Source organism: Mirounga angustirostris, unplaced genomic scaffold (assembly GCF_029215605.1).
Source record: "Mirounga angustirostris isolate CCGP_5_RB_7025 unplaced genomic scaffold, mMirAng1.0.hap1 SCAF_8, whole genome shotgun sequence".
Taxonomy (NCBI): Eukaryota; Metazoa; Chordata; class Mammalia; order Carnivora; family Phocidae; genus Mirounga; species Mirounga angustirostris.
The window spans coordinates 100461562-100481542 of record NW_026991716.1 but is presented as its reverse complement, the minus strand read 5'-3'; the positions used below and the strand labels follow the sequence as shown (position 1 = coordinate 100481542).

Here is a 19981-nt window from a genome sequence, read left to right as displayed (position 1 = left end):
CCCAACAGTCCACAAATGGTTTTCATGGGTTTTTCTCCAGGTCTTTCTCTAAATGCCACCGTAAAACTTTCAGCTCATTTCACATTGGATTAGACATCCCGCCACTTTTCCCACCTACTCCTGCCCAGACCAGCCAGGCCTCTCTTTCTGCTGGATGGTTGGTTGTCTGGTGCTAAGACTTTTATTAAATTTGTTCTGTTCTGAAATTTAGAGTGATTCCCTTCATGTCCCCACTTTTAACTGTATTCCCAAAGATTATTATTATTATTTAATGGTTTGGTATAAGAGCTTTATTAGTGCTATTTGCAAATTAAAAAAAAAAAAAAAAACCTTCTTCTACTGATAACATTTCTTTTAGCTAGAGAATTCAAAAGAATCAGGATGCTTTCTTTCTTTTTTTTTTTTTAAAGATTTTATTTATTTATTTGAGAGAGAGAGAATGAGAGAGAGCACCTGAGAGGGTGGAGGGTCAGAGGGAGAAACAGACTCCCCGCCGAGCAGGGAGCCCGATGCGGGACTCGATCCAGGGACTCCAGGATCATGACCTGAGCTGAAGGCAGTCGCCCAACCAACTGAGCCACCCAGGCGCCCAATCAGGATGCTTTCTAATGAATTATTTCTCGTACACCTATGCCACTCCTATTATTTTGTGCTAAATATCTTATTATGGTGAGTTTTTATAGATCTATAAAGTGTTACTAGCCAGGAAACTAAGGAAAAGCTTTACTAGACTGCTGAAGACTATGATCACTGTGCAGAACAAAAGAATAACAAAAGAATAATGTTTGTGTCTGTATGTCCAAGGTTATACAGGCTTAACTGGATGTCTTGGTGAATCAACTGTTTCTATTTCATACTGTCTTTAGCATCCTACTCTGGGAACGGTAGCTCTGTTTTCCACATCTCCTAACCTAGGCATACACTTCTCATCTCCACTCTACACATTTCACCCAACCTCTCTGCTCACAACCAGCTTCCACCTAGCTATTTCTTTTGTCTAATCTGATGGTGTTCTCTTCGTGGAGCTGGACGCTGGAGAAAACCCCTTTTGTACTAATCTTATTTTCTAAACTTTCTTCTCATGTATCGTCCTAAATGAATGTGGAGGTAAGAGGACCACCTGTCAGGCAGTTTCTGAGTTAAATGAGGCAGGGGAGGGGGAGCAGATGTCACTTAGGCTCCTTCCAAACTAAAGATTTTATAAAGAAACTTTGATTTTTTCAGTGACACCCTATCCTCTGCTATGCTCTCTGGGAGGTCACATCTCATTCTTCCCAAGCCACAAGGAAGGTGGAGTGAGCCTTTTCAATTCCTGGGGCCACCCCTTAGCTCTCTCTGTGACTCTCCTAGTACCTTTGCCACTTGAAATCACCACTTGTGGATGTACTCTTTTTAACCACTGCAGGCAATTTCTATTGTTTGGGGATATTTTTAACTTCAGTGACTCACAAACCTCAATCATATTTGCCCATTCCACCTCAATTCCAACAATAAACCCGAGAGGCATCAACTTCTATCTGACTTCAGCATATTGACCCACTTACTCATCTCCAATAGACTCTTTAATAAAATCCTTACGTTGATACTTTGGATTTTTGCCTCTTTCCAAAAGTATTCAATTCTTCCTTTCTCACCTATACTTTGGGACAGTGATAAATCGTCCAAATTTATAGAGAAGACTGAAATTATCCAGTGTAAGTTTAATATCCCTAAACTTATCTGAATACTTTTCTCTCCAATCCCCAAATGGAAAGAAGCAAGAGACTGCTATGCTGGAAAGAAGAAAGAAATGCAAAAGATCCCTTCAGGAGACAGGGAGATATCCTTATCTCAAGAGTCTCTGTGACATGTCCATCACTGCAGCCATTCAGGGAATGGTGCAGGTCCGGGCAAACAGGAGAAAGAAAAGCCAAGGAGAGCTCACTAACTGACTCTCATACAGACCTACCTCCCCTCTTCCACAATCCTTCTGGCACACCATGGCCATAGTGTGATAGACTCAAAAGATCTGACTTGGAGTCTGTTATGGGTTGAATTGTGTCTGATAAAAGTTCATCATGTAGAAGTCCGAATCACCCATATCTCAGAATGTGACCTTACTTAGAAACAGGGTTGTAAGATATAATTGATTAAGAAAAGCTCATATTGGAGTAGGATGGGTCCCTAATCCAATATGGTATGTTTATAAAAAGAGAACATTTGGAGACAGAGAGACACACAGAGAATGCCATGTGATGATGAAGGTAGAGATCAGGGTGAAGTATTGCCAAGCCTAGGAATGCCAAAGACTGACCACCGGAAGCTAGCAGAGAGGCATGGAACAGATTCTCCTTCATGGCCTTAGAAGGAACCAACCCCATCAACACCTTGATTCTAGACTTCTAACCTCTAGAACTGTGAGAATAAATTTCTGTTGTTTAAGCCACACAGTTAGAGGTACTTTGTTACAGCAGCTCTAGCAAATGCAGTCCTAGCTCTATAGTTTTCTCATTTCAAAAGCAGAGATCGTAATTCTTACTGCTATAAACAATAAATATATATAGTGCTTACCAAGTGCCAGGAACAGTGTTAAGTACTTCACACGGATTAACTCATTTAATCTTCACCACAGGCCCATAATGTAGATATTAATATCATCCCCTTTTTACAGATGAGGAAACTGAGGCATAGGTGGATTGAGTAAGTTACCCAAGGTCACATACATAGTGAAGAGCCAAGAGAGAAACCCACGCAGTCTGACCATACTACCCATGAAACAACTATCTTTGTAAACCACAAAATTCCTCACAAATTAAACAATCACGATTATAATATCACTTTTCTATCCAAGAGCCTCTATTTCCCACAATAAAACGAACAAATTTCTCATCCAAGAGCTTCCACAATCTAGCACCTGCCTACCTTCATTTCATCACTCATTTCCTCCCTACACAAATTCTCCCTTTGTACTTACCTGCTCTTCCTTGCTTCAGCACAACTCACATTTTTGTCCTTTATTCCCACTGTTATTTTCGTTCATGGAATTCCTCCTCGATGCTGCTCCACACCCAAACTCTTATCTTTCTCAAAGATACAACATTCTTTACAAAGCCTTCCCTGGCAGCTCCATCCATAAGTGGTCTCCCCTGTGGCCTCGTATATGCGTTGTTCAATATTCCTTGAGAATTCAGGAATAATGCCAGCCAAGAAGGTGCTTACATCATCTTATAAGATGGCAAAAGAAATGAAATTTTTACACAAACCACTAAAATAAAAAGAAGGATGTTTGCATGAGAATGACAAATTACTAGGGAGATTTACAGAAGTTACCACAAGCTGGGGTGGAGAAAGATGTACTGAGGAGGTGGTCCCTGAATTGGGCCTAAAAAGAGGTCAATAAAAATATTTATAGCTTTATATGCATTTACTAATGTATGCATTTAGTACTAATTACATGCACACTGAGTTATTTGAAGGTATATGTTATCTTCCTCTCTCATATTTATGGTTTCAGTCTTCTCTGGATCCAAAAGGGATTGGAGGTGAATCTTACCCACTGAGGTATAAGCTGTTGTGAGGCTGGGGTCTTGGTCTGGTCTTTCTTAAAGTGTCATACACAGCTGATTACATGCAATCAGACCTTCAAGAAACACTTGAAGAACAGATGCATAACGAAGGGAAGAAAGGAAAGAGAATGTTACAGGAGAGAAGTGAATTCCCATGGTTTTCCCAAGTTCTCCTCGACCTAGCAGCCACTCCCTTTCTCTGCTTCCTGTGCCTTGGCTCAGCTGCCCTGCTTGTGATGCTTTTTCCCTTCCCCTTTCTGGCATAAAGTCCTCTGAGGCCCAGTTCGTTCTCCCCTCCTAGCTGGGTATTCTCTGCCAGGGTAATCCTACGGATCTCCTCCTTCCTGCCATTCTACTGCATGCATTCAGCTCTGGTCAGCACTTAGTTGTTCTCATAAAGTTTCGTACTTGGTTATCCTTCCCCCACCAGATTTTATAGCTCCCCAAGCCTGGAAACCATGTCCTATTTATTTTGTATGCTTCCCCTCTTAGCCTCCACACAGACGTCCCTTTAAACACAGAAGTACCTGGCAAATACTTGCAGAATGACTAAATCCTTTCAGTATTTCTATCGCTGAAGTATAATGTTCTTTCATCTAACTCTCCAGGTTCAAAAGTACAGTGGAAAAAGTTATATATCAAAGCATTCATTCCCAAGTAACACAGATTTATCTTTTCTAAAACTTGCAATCACTGAACCAAACTTCAGTGGCTTCACCAACAAGAAAAAAAGGTGTAAGCACACAAAGAAGGATCTGTTACATATCTGCCCTAACACTGCTAGCTCAATTCACCTTCTTTAGGCACAGGATTTATCATTTTATGGCAATTTAGTAGTATAAATACTACACACATTTCTTCCCCAAGAAAGAGATACTGAATGTGGTCCAACTTAACCTGAAACTGGCAAGATGAAATTCAACAACTAGAAATGAAATTGAATTTGTAAAGCTCTCAAGTTCCTGCAGCAGATACTCAAAATTAACTATTTGTTAATTTGAATTTAATATGGAATAATTCTATACAAGTCACAGTAAGTCTAAAAATTTTAATGGTGAGAACCTTAGAACCATAACACAACACATGGTTAACGTGGAATCCAATCTGAACAATGCTCGGTTTCCTTAGAAGAAACGGTGAAGCTTAAGATTTTTATATTATATGTTCATTTATTTAAGTAATCTCTATAACCCAATATGGGGCTGGAACTCGACTCCGAGATCAAGAGTCACTGGTTCTTCCATCTGAGCTGGCCAGGCACCCTAACAGATTCTTATTTTGCTCTCTACTTCTACTGGGTTCTCAGTAGAACTGATAGCCTCTAACTTGTGGGAGACTTAAGGTAAAGATAAAGGAGGGAAAGAAGAAATTAAGCTTACCACCAAAGGGGCCAGCAAAAGACACTCTTACCTAAGATAAGTCTGCAGGTTTTTCAGTGCCTCCAAGAATCAGAATTTCCTTTGAGAAAGGTCATTTCAAAACTGCTTTAAAACCATGGACTGCAAAACTAAGTTGAAACACCGATTCCAACTGCCTAAGACACTGACTTTGCTGGGCTCCACTTCTTGCCCACTGACACTGGCTGAGAGTGCTTTTTCCAACACTTGCTGTTGCATCAAAATAAACCTGCTTTTAAGAGAATTACACCTCAAGTACTGTCTAATTTTAATATTGAGAAAAAACAGAACCACTGGCCTGAAACTCTCAATTCTCTTGGAGATTCTATTTTCTTAAACAAAAATGAAACAAAGTTCACTTTCCATTTTTATAAGTACCATAATTAATTTTTAACCATAAATACTGCTATAAGAAGTTTGGTAAATGAGAGAAGTTTCCAGACTCTTTCTGACATAGGCAACCTCTGTATTTTGACCACATGACTGATGAATGCCCCATATGTTCCTATGGCCACTACTGCCGGTCTAGTTATACTATAAAAAAAACAGAGCAGAAAAACATAAAAGATATTACTGAAAAGCCCAAATGGAATACTATAGTCTGGTGCCAAAACCTTTTTTAACGGTTTTCTTGAATAAAAAAGAAATGTGGAGAAAAGCAACCTGTTTGGGGGAGGAAACCGATTAAGTATAGAGAAGAGGAATTTTCAGATATTATAATGTGTACCTGAATGAAAGGTTATTAAAGGACTTTTACACATAATCAGTATTTAGCCAGTGAGCAAATACTTTGTTCTAATAACAAAAATGCTAAGTAGAAACCATAAAGATAACTTATGTTTCAAACACTAAAACTGACCATTTCTTCTACATTCATATAATTAAGTCCTTTTTAATTCCTAAGATTTTCATATCCAGATGAGCCGAAGTCATAAAATTAGAGCCCGAGAAGACCGATGCTAACATCCCTCCAGGACAGCCTCAGTTAAACCTTTTTTTTTTTTTTTTAAGATTTTTTATTTATTTATTTGAGAGAGAGAGAGAGCACATGAGAGGGGGGAGGGTCGGGAGGGTCAGAGGGAGAAGCAGCCCCCCTGCCGAGCAGGGAGCCCGACGCGGGACTCGATCCCGGGACTCCGGGATCATGACCTGAGCCGAAGGCAGTCGCTCAACCAACTGAGCCACCCAGGCGCCCTCAGTTAAACCTTTTTAAACACAGAAGAACTCCAAGGCCTCCTTCAGAAAGCCATTCTAAAGGTTAAAATATTCAGAAAAACTTCCCTGTATTTAGCATAAATCCCTCCTGATACTTGCAGTAAGTCGATTTCCTCTTCTTCTCTTCAGGGAAGATGGGAAACAGCTGTTCAACATTCCCTTTCAGGCTACTTTTTCCTTCCTGCCAGACCCATCCCCCCCAAGGGAGAAGTGTAAACACTGCAGGTGATTCCAAAATGCAGCTGGCCCAAGCCTGATTACCCACACTGTTGGTGACTCTGGCCCCATTTGTACCTCCTAGAATGCTATCCTGAAACAGCCAAGGCCCCAAGAAGAGTTCTTCACCAGAATTTGTAGAATTCTAGAAATCCATGACCTATAGTCTGTCCTCAGGAGGCTCAAACAACAAAAACAGCGCTGCTTCACGAAGAAAGAATTACAGGCAGAGCTGTAAAGAAGGTAAGCGGGACTGTCCCGCAGCCAGGCAGTCTTCCCCGCCCCTCTCCGGGGCCTGCCAGGCTGTTGAGCGTACCTTGGCATGGGAACACTTTTAAACTACTTGGTGATTTTCATCATGCAATTCGTGAGTTTCTTGTCAGTGACGCAACTTTCTGGATGCAAACGAACCTTAGCAATGCAATAACCCTTTCCATACTTCAATCTAAGGGAGTCTTCTAAATCTAAGCGTCAGTGTGTCGACTGTGACATCTGGAAATGAGTAATCCCTGCTAGCATCACAACATAATGTGCAGATTACTACATTATACACTGAAATGTAGGTAACCAGCCTAACGTTGTTACCTCCCACTTCATGAATTGCTAACTAATATCCCCATTTTTCTTGCACTAGCCATTAGACTCCAATAGTAAAGCCAGTATATGGCCTGTGTACTTCATCAATAAAAATATTATAGACCCACAAGTTTGGTAAGCCCATTTCCTTTACAAATTCCTTTTAAGAGTTATGAAATGCTGATTCAACTTTGCTGTGGTATAACATCTGCATGCATCAAGTGCCTGTTGCTTAGTACCTAAGTTTGTTACATGCAAGAAAAATGCAGAAGCCTTGATTTAATCAACAAATAGAAATTTACAACTCTAAGGCATCTGTGTATGCAATGAATATTTCAAAGGGAAAGATTTCAATGACAGTTCTTTAACTGATTGTGGACCTATTCGATTTCTACTAAAAGAGCAGTGTGGGGCGCCTGGGTGGCTCAGTCGTTAAGCGTCTGCCTTCGGCTCAGGTCATGATCCCAGGGTCCTGGGATCGAGCCCCACATCGGGCTCCCTGCTCCGCGGAAAGCCTGCTTCTCCTTCTCCCACTCCCCCTGCTTGTGTTCCCTCTCTCGCTGTGTCTCTCTCTGTCAAATAAATAAATAAAATCTTTAAAAAAAAAAAAAAGAGCAGTGTATACTAATTTAAACAGGGAATTTTACTATGATTATCCTGCTATTTTTTCATATTAACTGGGGAGAAGAGAGGCAATATTAATTCCATAAATAATACCAAAAAATTTTTTTGGCATGTAGAAATATACACTCAGTCGCAAACTCTCTCTGACCCTGTCTAGGACAAAGCAGATGGACACAAAAAACCTACAATACATATGTCACGTACAAGCCATTGAGAGTTAACTGCATATATGTCTTGTTATATTTTTAAAAACAGGACCATACTTATCTAATGGCCATAACCATTCCCAAATATAAAATGTCAAACCACACTTATTATCAATATGTTTATAGCTTCTAGATATTACTGAAGAGGGAAATTCTGTTCTTTCAGGAATTGTTTACTAACATTTGATGACAACACTTACCACGTTCATGCTTACGGAATATCCCTAGGGAATTGAAACAACTAGAAGGAAATCCACTGGTAATCTTCACACACATTAAAAATTCATAGTGTTCTTCTGAATTACTGAATTACAAACTACCCCAAGAAATAAACAGATGGGGGGACGCCTGGGTGGTTCAGTCGGTTGGGCGTCTGCCTTTGGCTCAGGTCATTATCCCAGGGTCCCTGGATCGAGTCCCGCATCGGGCTCCTTGCTCGGCGGGGAGCCTGGTTCCCCCTCTGCCTGCCTCTCCCCCTGCTTGTTCTCTCTCTCCCTTTCTCTGACAAATAAATAAATAAAATCTTAAAAAAAAAAAAAAGATTAAAAAAAAGAAATAAACAGATGGCCTCAACTGTCTTTTCTTCTCTTGCCAAATTAAAATCATTCCCTTTTCTTCTTTGTGATCTCCAACAGGCTCTGCAAACGCTCATTCTGCCTCCTGCAGGTTTATACTCTTCTGGGCATCTGAAAAAGGATCTGGATTCCACACCCCCAACAGGCTGGAGCTTGCCTGGATAGGCAGAAGCAAGCCACACAAGTGGTAAAGCACTCAAAGACCTGAAGGCAGCTAAGGAGAACTTAGCGATGAGCCTAGGACTCTGCAGGAATTCGGGAATTCGAAGAAGCCCCACAATGGAATCCTTATAAGGCCCAGAGTGGAAGCAGAGGGAGCTGTGGGAAGGGGGTCTGTAAAGAGCCAGTTTACAGAAGTCTGGGAAGCACATAAGCATTTGATGGAACTGACAGTCCCTGGACAGTAGTGAGTAGTAAAAGGGATAATAAACTACATCTGTAGGAAAATGAAATTTAAGAGTCTTTAATCACATGAACTTGGAGTCATGAAGGAGAAAAGTCGAATTAAATGTGCAATGTGGGTTCACCTTGTATTTAAGGTAGGCCACTAACTATTTGTAAAAATGACAGACAAATCTCTTACCTTCACAATATTTCCATTTCCACACCCCTAAAATGAGGATAAGACACCTCCTCTGTATCATTCTCCACTTCCACTAGGCCAAAATATGAAAATACTAGATTTGAAAAAAACTTAGAAGTACTAGGTGATTTTAAAATGCAAGTATTCGGGGCGCCTGGGTGGCTCAGTTGGTTAAGCAACTGCCTTCAGCTCAGGTCATGATCCTGGAGTCCCTGGATCGAGTCCCGCATGGGGCTCCTTGCTCAGCAAGGAGCCCCATTCTCCCTCTGACCCTCCCCCCTCTCATGTGCTCTCTCTCTCTCATTCTCTCTGTCTCAAATAAATAAATAAAAAAAAATCTTAAAAAAAAAAAATGCAAGTATTCGTGTAGCCATATGATCTATCAGGGACTTTTCCTTTCCTTCAATTGTCTAAACATATGAATTTGTAAGCAAGAGTTTATTACACCTAATGGCACCTCTTTACCCCACCCATAATACTTTCTACTAGTTTGAATCTTTTCTGTAACACTTCCCCACCGACAGCTAACCAAACCACTCTTCTATATGTGACTAGAAATTGTGAAACACTAAGTGTAGATGGATCAGAACATGGGACTAAGTTTATTCACTAACAGATTTTCTTTAAAGAACAATTATTTCAATTAAAAATATTATCCACTTAATGCAGAGTTTAATTTTTTTTTAAAGATTTTATTTATTTATTTGACAGAGAGCACAAGAAGGGGGAGCAGCAGAGGAAGAGGGATCCCCATGTGGGGCTCAATCCCAGGACCTTGGGATCATGACCTGAGCCAAAGGCAGATGCTTAACCGACTGAGCTACCCAGGCGCCCCCAGAGTTTAATTTTTAAAAGGGAATTTCCTATTAGAATTGGGCATTAGAGTTGGCAAGATAATTAGAAATTCATCCATTTCTAATTATCGCTGTCACCAAATGGACGCATGGATCAGTGCCTCAAGAATCTGGGATTTTACTCTCTAGTTCCTATTCTGCCACTAAGTCACCAAATGAATTGCATGGGAAAACATTTTCTCTTTTTGGTGCTCTGGGGTTATATATTTGCCTAATTCCCATGTTGGGCACTGATTCTAGGTTTAGAGAATTTTATTGTGTCATCCAAACATCTGCTGGTAATTGGGTGACCCCCAATTAGGGGAAGATAGTGTAATTCCAAGATGAGGAAACCCTCAGGCATCAGTAATAAGAACTGCCCTGTCCTCTGCTTGGACACATTCTTTCAGAAGGCTGCTGCCCATCGAACCTCGTGGAATGCCTTACCCACTCCTTCAGAATAGTAAAGGCCCAGCCCCTCTCAGTAAATGAAATACCAAAATCCACTATGATGTTGAAGTTCCCTCTACCACAGGCTCCTCACCTCCTCCAAGGCCTGTCACAAACACATCTCAGGCCAATAACACTATTTCTCTTTTTTGAGGAGGCGGGGGGGCTGAGAAAACAGTAAGAATACTATATTTTAGACTCAAACATGCTAATGGTTAAGTAATACATCATATACACTGCAATGACAAAATGCTGGCCTTTTACTAGTTTCTTAACCCCTTTTGAAAACTTAGATTACTGATACATTAAAACCCAAGTTTAAATATTTTATCCTTTATTCCTTTCCAATCATTTGCTGCAACCCTAATACTGAATGGGAATAATGTAATTTCTTTCACACAACACAGTGTGAATCCAAGGCAGTACAAATAAATACCAAAATAATCTACCACAAAGAACATGAAAATACGTATAAGTACTTTATTATGTAATTGCAGAATGCATTTTCACCTATGATCATAAACCCTTTTTCAGAGATTAAATAATCTTTAAAAAGAAGCACTGGGGAAGGTAGATAGGACAATATCTGTGAAGTTAAGAACTTTATGGATGACCACCATGTCCCCTCGAGGCAGCACTGCAAGATAATTGGACTAGCCAGACCACAAATCTCATTTGAAAACCTGTATTAGCTAATTTCTGAACTAATTTTATAAATACTAAAGTTGATACTCACACAAAATGTTAGTCACTGTAATGGTCCTGACCTCATGTGGCCAACCTAGCTAACTTCCTACCAGTGTCTTCCCACACTAGGCCCCTAACCTCAGAGATGACTGTACTATCAATATATTAACCTGAATGTAAAAATGTACTTTGCAGGCCACTGTCTTTATTAACCGAAAATTGACGAAACTGACACTGACATGATACACCAATCAATGGAAAATGACACTTCTCAGGCTCAAACTCTCAGGTGCTTCTTCATTATATTTTCTCCCTACGTTGACAACTCCAGGAGAACTAGGGCAGTTTCTTATATATACCTCTGTATATCTCCTCAATTACCAGCACTGTCTTGCACTTTTTGCTGTACCCACACAGAGGGGTCAGTAGATGATGGAGGCATTAAATTTCATCTTTTCTCATTTTTACTAAAATACATATAACCTACACACTTCATAAAAGGACTTGTGCCTATATGGTGACCTTAAAAGAAAAAAGTTAACACATGATAGACAAATACTCAGATAGTCCTGTAGTCTATTCTTCCAAGGGCATTACATTTTTATGATCCATTTTGGTGGCATTGTCTGAATACTCTACCAAATAGTGCACATATATCATTTCAGAAGTTATCATTTATTGAGAAAAAAATTTTTTTTAAAGATTTTATTTATTTGACAGAGAGAGACAAAGTGAAAGGGGGAACACAAGCAGAAGGAGTGGGAGAGGGAGAAGCAGGCTTCTTGCCGAGCGGGGAGCCCGATGCGGGGCTCGATCCCAGGACCCTGAGATCATGACCTGAGCCGAAGGCAGACGCTGAACGACTGAGCCACTCAGGCGCCCCGAGAAATTTTTTTAAAAAGCTTTAGAAAAGGGAGTTCCTGAAAGATTAAATTGTCAAAAATGCTGAAAAGCCTGTTTTGAAACGATTTCTAAGAGAGAACGTCCATTCTCAAACTTAATGTCTCATTAACCACGACTAACGAAAAATATTTAAAGAACTTCATTACATGAAGATCTCTAGACACTAAAAGTGTCATTTCCTGACCTAAGGAATTCCAGGTAAATGAGGCTCCCCTCCTGCATTTAAGCAATGGAGTTGGCTTCAACCTTCAATGGCAGCCAGCCTAAGCGGAGGCTGCTGCCTCAAATGAGCGATGAAAACGAGAAAGTGCCCGGGTCACAGACTTAGCTCAGATTGCAGCCCCGACAGATCTCCAGCCCATGTGGCATGGCTTACAGAGCTTCCCAGCCTGTGAGTCAAGCGTCCCACCACCACCACCACCAGGAGCTGCCTGCGAGTGAGGTTTACCCCCCGTTTCTCCGAGCGTCGGCGGAGCCAAGCGGCGCTGGAATCCAGCATCTGGGGGAGGCTCGGGACGTGCTTCCCCGGCTTCCGCAGCCGCACGGACGGGATGCCAGCGCACAGAGGGGTCCGCACACACGACCATCACCACCCCCTCCCCAACTAGCGGGGAACGCAGGGAAAGAAGGGCGCGAGGCTGTGCCACCCGACCCGTCGGGGGGAAGCGGGAGCCCCGCGGGCGGGCCGGGAAATCGCGGCGCGGCCGGCCAGAGCCGAGGCACCGAAAGCGATCTCCGGGACCTGACCGGGCGCCGACTCTGCGCCGGGCGCTCAAGGGGCGGGAAGGGGCGAGGAGCTGCCCCGGCAAGCCCACGGCTCGGGCTCCACGCCTCGCGCGCCCTCCAACAGCCCAGCCACGCCGGGCCCGGGCGAGCAGCCCGCGGCGCTCGGCGCCCTGCGGGGGACGTGGCTCTCCGCCTCCGCCGGCGCCCAGAGACCCGCCCGAGACCCCGGAAGAAAGTTGCGCCGCGCGGGCCCAGAACGGCGCCCGCCGCGCGCCCCTCCGCTTACCGCTCCCCGCCGCGGCTTCGTCCTCTCGGGCGTTGTCTCCCCAGCTTCGGCCCAGGCTCCGGAGCCTCCTCTCGGACCCCTCCCTCCAGGGCGCCCGGACCCCCGGCGCCCTCAGAGCCGAGCCCTCAGCGCGCCCGCCGCGCCTTGGGTGCCGATGGGCGCCGCGCCACGGGATGCGCCGCTGCAGCCTCAGGCGGCGCTACTGCGAGCCGGGCGGGCGGGCGGGCGAGGGGTGTGGGCGAAGCGGGGAGGAGGGCGGGACGCGGCCGGCGCTGAGGCTCGGTGGAGGGAGGAGGAAACCGCAACGTCACCAGAGCCCGGGGAGGCGAGAATGGGGAGGGGGAAACGGGGACCCCCCCCGACGCCGGACCCCGACCTCCGGCCCGCCCCGCCCCGCCTTCTCCGCCGCCTCCTCTCCGGGGGCTCCCCGGCTCAGCGCGGCGTTCGGCCTTCCCCTCCACTGGGGCCCCACGCACCCTTCCCCTCCACGAACCCCTGCCTTGCCAGGCCTCTCTGGCTCCGAGTTGCTTTGGTTTCTAAGTGACCCACACCCTTAGGGTTCGACTCTGAAAGATACTTTTGGAGGCCCGGAGGGGAGGAGCTGATGCTTCCGTGCAGGCTGGGGAAGGAAACGAGGAAAACGCTGAGAACCTTGCTCCCGAGGCTGTTGCCCACTCCCCTCCCCTTCTCCACAATGGTTACTCCTCCTTTTCTCCTGTGTTCGATTGTACTCTCAGAGAGGAGGGAGGAAATCACCTACTTAGAAGCAGTTCTCCCCTTAACTGCACTACGGAGATCACTAAATCCAAAAGCCCTGAACCCTGCAAACTCAACGGATTTTAATCATCAAAGGTAAAGGGGCCAGGGACAGAGCATTTGGTGTATGCGGCTTTCAAGAGGAAATTTCATTTACCTTATTTCCTAGGCCCGTGTAGGGAGAAGGATGAGGGAGGAGGAGGGAGAGGAGACCTCTGATCCCTCAAAGTTTTCCAGGTGGAGGATTTGCAACCTTAGTAGTCACAACCCCTTCGGAGAGATTTCCCCCCTTTTCTTAAAGCAGCCACTGCACGTAGCCTGGTCCATCCTGACTCCAGGGAGGTGTCCTATATGACCAGGCCATCACCTGAGGCCTGACTTCGCCTCCCTCCGTGTTAGCGTGTACTCAAACCTACCAGAGCTAGAGGTACAAAAGTGACAGATGTTTCCCCATTCATTAGAATTGGAGATGTTTTACCAGAGAGCAGAGTTTTTCTTCGTTTTGCTTCAAAGTGCTTTGTTGGAGTTCTAAAGGGCCACCTCCATGCATTTCCCTTGTCTTCAGAGGTTCTCAAGACCTTCCACGTTAGGCCACATTAGGAAAAAAATGTGGATGTCTACTTTTTTGCCTCTCTTTTTCAAAAAAATGCATTTGAAGAGAGATTCCTTACAAACAGGTCAACAGGAAGTGGTTTTATTAAATTTTTTAAATGTTCCCTCAGGTAAACCACTGACCTGTGGAGCAGAGAAGAAAGGGCTCTCTAATTTAGAACTGGCTTTAATCTGGTTTAAATCCCTATTTTGCAATTCATTTATTTATATATTTTTAAAAGATTTTATTTATTTATATATTTTTTAAAGATTTTATTTATTTGACAGAGAGAGAGAGCACAAGTAGGCAGAGCAGTAGGCAGAGGGAGACGGAGAAGCAGGCTCTCCACTGAGCAGGGATCCCAATGGGGGGCTCGAGGGATCATGACCTGAGCCCAAGGCAGACGCTTAACAACTGAGCCACCCAGGCGCCCCCTATTTTGCAATTTATTACTAGAGGCCTTGGAAAACTAACTGCAGAGTCTCAGTTCCCTCATTGGTAATGTAGAGATACAGTACCTCCATTGAATGGTTATACAATAAAAATAGCTAATATTTGAGAGTTAGTTCATGCCAGACACTGTGCTAAGGGATTTACATGTATCAATTCAATTATTAGGATTAATTGTGAAAGTGCCTAGCTATAGAAGGTAATCCAGAAGTGTTAATTTCCATTGATCTTCTCGAATTTGGAAGACACCTTAGAAAAAGCATCTGGTTTGATTTAACTTTTCAATGAGTAGGCATCTAGCTCAGTGATTTTCCAGCCTAGAACAGTAAATCAGCAGAGGGACTTTGATAAAATACTTTTTAATAAGGGCCCCACACCAGACCAATAAATCAGAATCTCTAGGGCTAGAGTCTAAGCATTAGCATTTAAAATCTCTTCCCAGGTGATCATAATGTGCAGCAGGATTTAGAACTCTTCAAAGGTGACAGTACCCATTGTCATTTGCTTCCCTTCATCCCCAGTTTTGCCTTCAATTGATCTAGAATCTGCTGTTGGATAACATCTACATCTTGCAAAAGCCCCATATACAAAAGGCCTCAAAGATCGGCAACTTTGACCTCTGGAGTTTTCCAGGAAGCATCTGGCACCTTAATTCCACTGAAGAGTGCTTCAGTTTGTCTCGGTACCTACCAACTCTATCAGCTTTCCTTCATCCTTTCTGAAAAGCTCTTAGAAGGCAGTTTCCTTTGCCATTGTCCCTCTTACAATCTGACCCCAATAATAAACTCAAGGTTTCATCCAAATAACAGAGTAAAAAGATGTTTAATTGCTTTGTTCTAATTACTGTATTTCCTCAAGTAAATCCTGTGAGCTATTACGGCAGCAGTATTACCCTAATGACTCCTGGATTACGATCTCCTAAAACTCTGAAGTAGTCAAGTCTTTTTCATAACTACTCCGAAACACACCTTCCCAGCCTACGCTCATTCTAGTTGGTGTTCATCCCTTTGTCACGCCTCTTCTTTTAGCTCATTGACATGTTGAATATCACTGACATAATTAATTGGGTAATTCTACCTCCCAATTTTATGTCTTCTACAAATTTGGTCTGTATGCCATGTCATCATTCAAGTCCTCATTCTCAGGCACTTTCCACCGCCAACTGACACTGAATTAGCACACTGTTGATGAATATTCTCATCAACGAAGGACTCACGTGTTACTTAGTCATATTTTCTTTTCTTGTCCCAGAGTAGCAGCTAAAGTGCATGCGTACTTGGCATCTTTGTGGAAATGAGAAAAAGTTACCCACCCATACCCAGGCCAAGGGATTAGGAAAAAGCAACTTCTTCCTCCCAGATACAGCTTAAACAACAAATGTGTTGTCTATGAGAGGTCCTTGCTCTACTGGGTAGCAACGTTGTCAAAGAAAGGAAATGACTACTTAGTGAATTCTTGTTAATCTCTGGATTTCTTCCTTTTCTAAGTACCCAGATATTACTGTAAGAATAGGTTTATTGATTTTGCTCAGGATCTGTAAAAAGCCCTCTGTCTTGGTTTCAGGAATCTAGGTGCTGCTTTTTTGAAAATTGGAACTCTACTTGTCCGTCTCTGGTCTTTTAGTGTTCATCTCTCTCTATGCTGATTTGAGATGAAAGTCCTTACTTACAAACTCTTCTTGCTGAGATGTAAGTTTTGTAGATAAGAGAAGTTAAGCTTTAGAGAGCTAGGTTATTTTCTTCCAAATTCTTCACCCAAGTTTGCAATTAGCTCTTGCAAATTTCATTTTACGCTTTCAGTTGAAGGGTTATTTTTCATAATAAGGAAGAAAAAAGGAATGAGTTCTGTTTGTCATCTATCTCAAATAGAAGCATCCCTTCTATGCTCTTTTGGTCTGAACAAAACAAAAAAATATTTATGTATATATAAATAAAACAAACTATCTATCTATCTATCTATCTATCTATCTATCTATCTATCTATCTATCTAGTTGTCCTTCTGGTTTATTCCTGGCTCTAGCCTAATGGACCCCAATTTTATAGGGCTGTTAAAAGTGCATGGTTTAGGGGCGCCTGGGTGGCTCAGTCGTTAAGCGTCTGCCTTCGGCTCAGGTCGTGGTCCCAGGGTCCTGGGATCGAGCCCCGCATCGGGCTCCCTGCTCTGCGGGAAGCCTGCTTCTCCCTCTCCCACTCCTCCTGCTTGTGTTCCCTCTCTCACTGTGTCTCTGTCAAATAAATAAAATCTTTAAAAAAAAAAAAAAGTGCATGGTTTCTGTTCCCTTGTTTAATTCATTAAACTCAAATTTGCCCTTTAGGTTTTACTAACCAGCCAGTTGGTCCATGACCGTACAACTGCCTCCATCCTTGAAATGCTTTTTTTCTTTGTCTACCTCAGGCCAAACAGTCTATTTGTAAAACTGCTTTATCCTACACCTAAAAGATTCATCCTTGAGTCACTGAAGAGGTATGATCATTTTGGTTTGCTCAAGCCTGATTTCACTTGTGTTGTACTTACTCAGTGATAGTCTTCAGTTTCCCTTCCATTTCTGAGCATTCAGCCCTGCTCAGACACCCACCACAGGCTTCTCCAACCCCCCTGACTCAGACCCGCAGCCTCCCTGACTTGTCTAGCACCGACCGGCCCCTCTCCATTGCCCAGACTGTTCTGTTGCTATTGCTTCATCTCCAGATGACTCAAGCTTTCTGGACTTAGTTTTCATCATTAAAACAAAAGAAAACATTTACCTATATACTTTTTTTTTTATTCTTATGTTAATTCCCATACATTACATCATTAGTTTTAGATGAAGTGTTCCATGATTCATTGTTTGTGCATAACACCCAGTGCTCCATGCAGAATGTGCCCTCCTCAATACCCACCACCAGGCTAACCCATCCTCCCACCCCCCTCCCTTCTAGAACCCTGTTTGTTTTTCAGAGTCCATCGTCTCTCATGGTTCGTCTACCCCTCCGATATCCCCCGCTTCATTCTTCCCCTCCTGCTACCTTCTTTTTTTTTTTCTTAACATATATTGCATTATTTGTTTCAGAGGTACAGATCTGAGATTCAACAGTCTTGCACAATTCACAGCGCTTACCAGAGCACATACCCTCCCCAGTGTCTATCACCCAGTCACTCCATCCCTCCCACCCCACCCCCCACTCCAGCAACCCTCAGTTTGTTTCCTGAGATTAAGAATTCCTCATATCAGTGAGATCATATGATACATGTCTTTCTCTGTTTGACTTATTTCGCTCAACATAATACCCTCCAGTTCCATCCACGTCGTTGCAAATGGCAAGATCTCATTCCTTTTGATGGCTGCATAATATTCCATTGTGTATATATATACCACATCTTCTTTATCCATTCATCTGTCGATGGACATCTTGGCTCTTTCCACAGTTTGGCTATTGTGGACATTGCTGCTATAAACATCGGGGTGCACGTACCCCTTCGGATCCCTACTTTTGTATCTTTGGGGTAAATACCCAGTAGTGCAAAAGCTGGATCATATGGTAGCTCTATTTTCAACTTTTTGAGGAACCTCCATACAGTTTTCCAGAGTGGCTGCACCAGCTTGCATTCCCACCAACAGTGTAGGAGGGTTCCCCTTTCTCTGCATCCCCGCCAACATCTGTCATTTCCTGACTTGTTAATTTTAGCCATTCTGACTGGTGTGAGGTGGTAATCTCATTGAGGTTTTGATTTGGATTTCCCTGATGCCGAGCGATATTGAGCACTTTTTCATGTGTCTGTTGGCCATTTGGATGTCTTCTTTGCAAAAATGTCTGTTCATGTCTTCTGCCCATTTCTTGATTGGATTCTTTGTTCTTTGGGTATTGAGTTTGATGAGTTCTTTATAGATTTTGGATACTAGCCCTTTATCTGATATGTCATTTACAAATATCTTCTCCCGTTCTGTCGGTTGTCTTTTGGTTTTGTTGACTGTTTCCTTTGCTTTGCAAAAGCTTTTTATCTTGATAAAGTCCCAATAGTTCATTTTTGCCCTTGCTTCCCTTGCCTTTGGCGATGTTTCTAGGAAGAAGTTGCTGTGGCTGAGGTCAAAGAGGTTGCTGCCTGTGTTCTCCTTTAGGATTTTGATGGACTCCTGTCTCACATTGAGGTCTTTCAACCATTTGGAGTCTATTTTTGTGTGTGGTGTAAGGAAATGGTCCAGTTTCATTCTTCTGCATGTGGCTATCCAATTTTCCCAACACCATTTGTTGAAGAGACTGTCTTTGTTCCATTAATCATAATTGAATTGTACCCTCTCCATTCTCAGTCACAATTTAAGGCTTTTTATATAATTCTTTTTCAGGTACATATTTCCTGGCCTTCTAGTCTTCTAACAGATCAAGTATGCCGGGCACTGATGTCAGCATTACGATGCTCATTGGACTGGAAACAGGCTCAGAAAGGTGAAGTGAATTTCCCAAGGTATACGTGGCTCAGACCGCATAGGATTACGTTTTCTGATATCAAATCCAGGCTCTTTCCACTAAATCACTTGGTCTATACTAACTTCATATCTAAAACCCCCACTTTCAGTTTGAATGTCCTCAGGTGAAAATATTCTCTATTCTCAATTGACTTTTGAAATAGATGCTTTTTATATCACTTACTGGTTTATTTTAAAACTACCCAAGGTGGGGGCGCCTGGGTGGCTCAGTGTGTTAAGCATCCGACTCTTGATTTTGGCTCAGGTTGTGATCTCAGGGCCGTGAAGGTCGTGAGATGGAGCTCTGTGTCGGGCTCTGCACTGGGCGTGGAGCCTGCTTAAGATTCTCTCTCTCCCTCTTCCTCTGCCACTTCCCCCTGCCTCCCCCTCTTGAGAAAACAAAACAAAATAAAATAAACTATCCAAGGTGTCCCATACACCTACCAAGTGACAGCACTATTCTCTGAAATTAAACAAATGATTATTGATATTTCCAACATGAATGATTGATACTGTTTGTTCTTTTGAGTCATGAAAGGAACCGAGAGTAGTTTAAACATGTTTAATATTAATATTAATATTTTTCTTAAATGTGGCTTTTGAGAACTGTAAAGAACTGTCAACATCACTGAGGAGTTAAGAAATGGATGTTCAGTGGAGCGCCTGGGTGGCTAAGTCGTTAAGTCTGCCTTTGGCTCAGGTCATGATCCCGGGGTCCTGGGATCAAGCCCCGCATGGGGCTCCCTGCACAGCGGGAGGCCTGCTTCTCCCTCTCCCACTACCCCTGCTTGTGTTCCCTCTCTCGCTGTGATTCTGTCTGTCAAATGTTTAAATAAAAAATCTTTAAAAAAAATCTTAAAAAAAGAAAAGAAATGGATGTCCATTGAGGTGTGATTTAATTTAGTAATTCCTTATGACA

At 43.0% G+C, this 19981-nt stretch overlaps 1 protein-coding gene across 3 annotated transcripts in view; it reads right to left on the bottom strand.

Moving 5' to 3' along the window:
* DSE (dermatan sulfate epimerase) overlaps positions 1–19981 on the bottom strand; it is a 112295-nt gene that overhangs the window by 64830 nt on the left and 27484 nt on the right. Inside the window, exon 1 of one of the 3 annotated variants that reach the window (XM_045865364.3) lies at positions 12823–13245. The exons of 1 other annotated variant lie outside the window; for it this stretch is intronic. The gene's annotated coding sequence lies outside the window, so the exon portion shown is untranslated. Of the gene's footprint in view, positions 1–6451; positions 6929–12822; positions 13246–19981 lie in introns of those variants that run through there. One more of the 3 variants, XM_045865363.3, reaches the window with a different exon arrangement.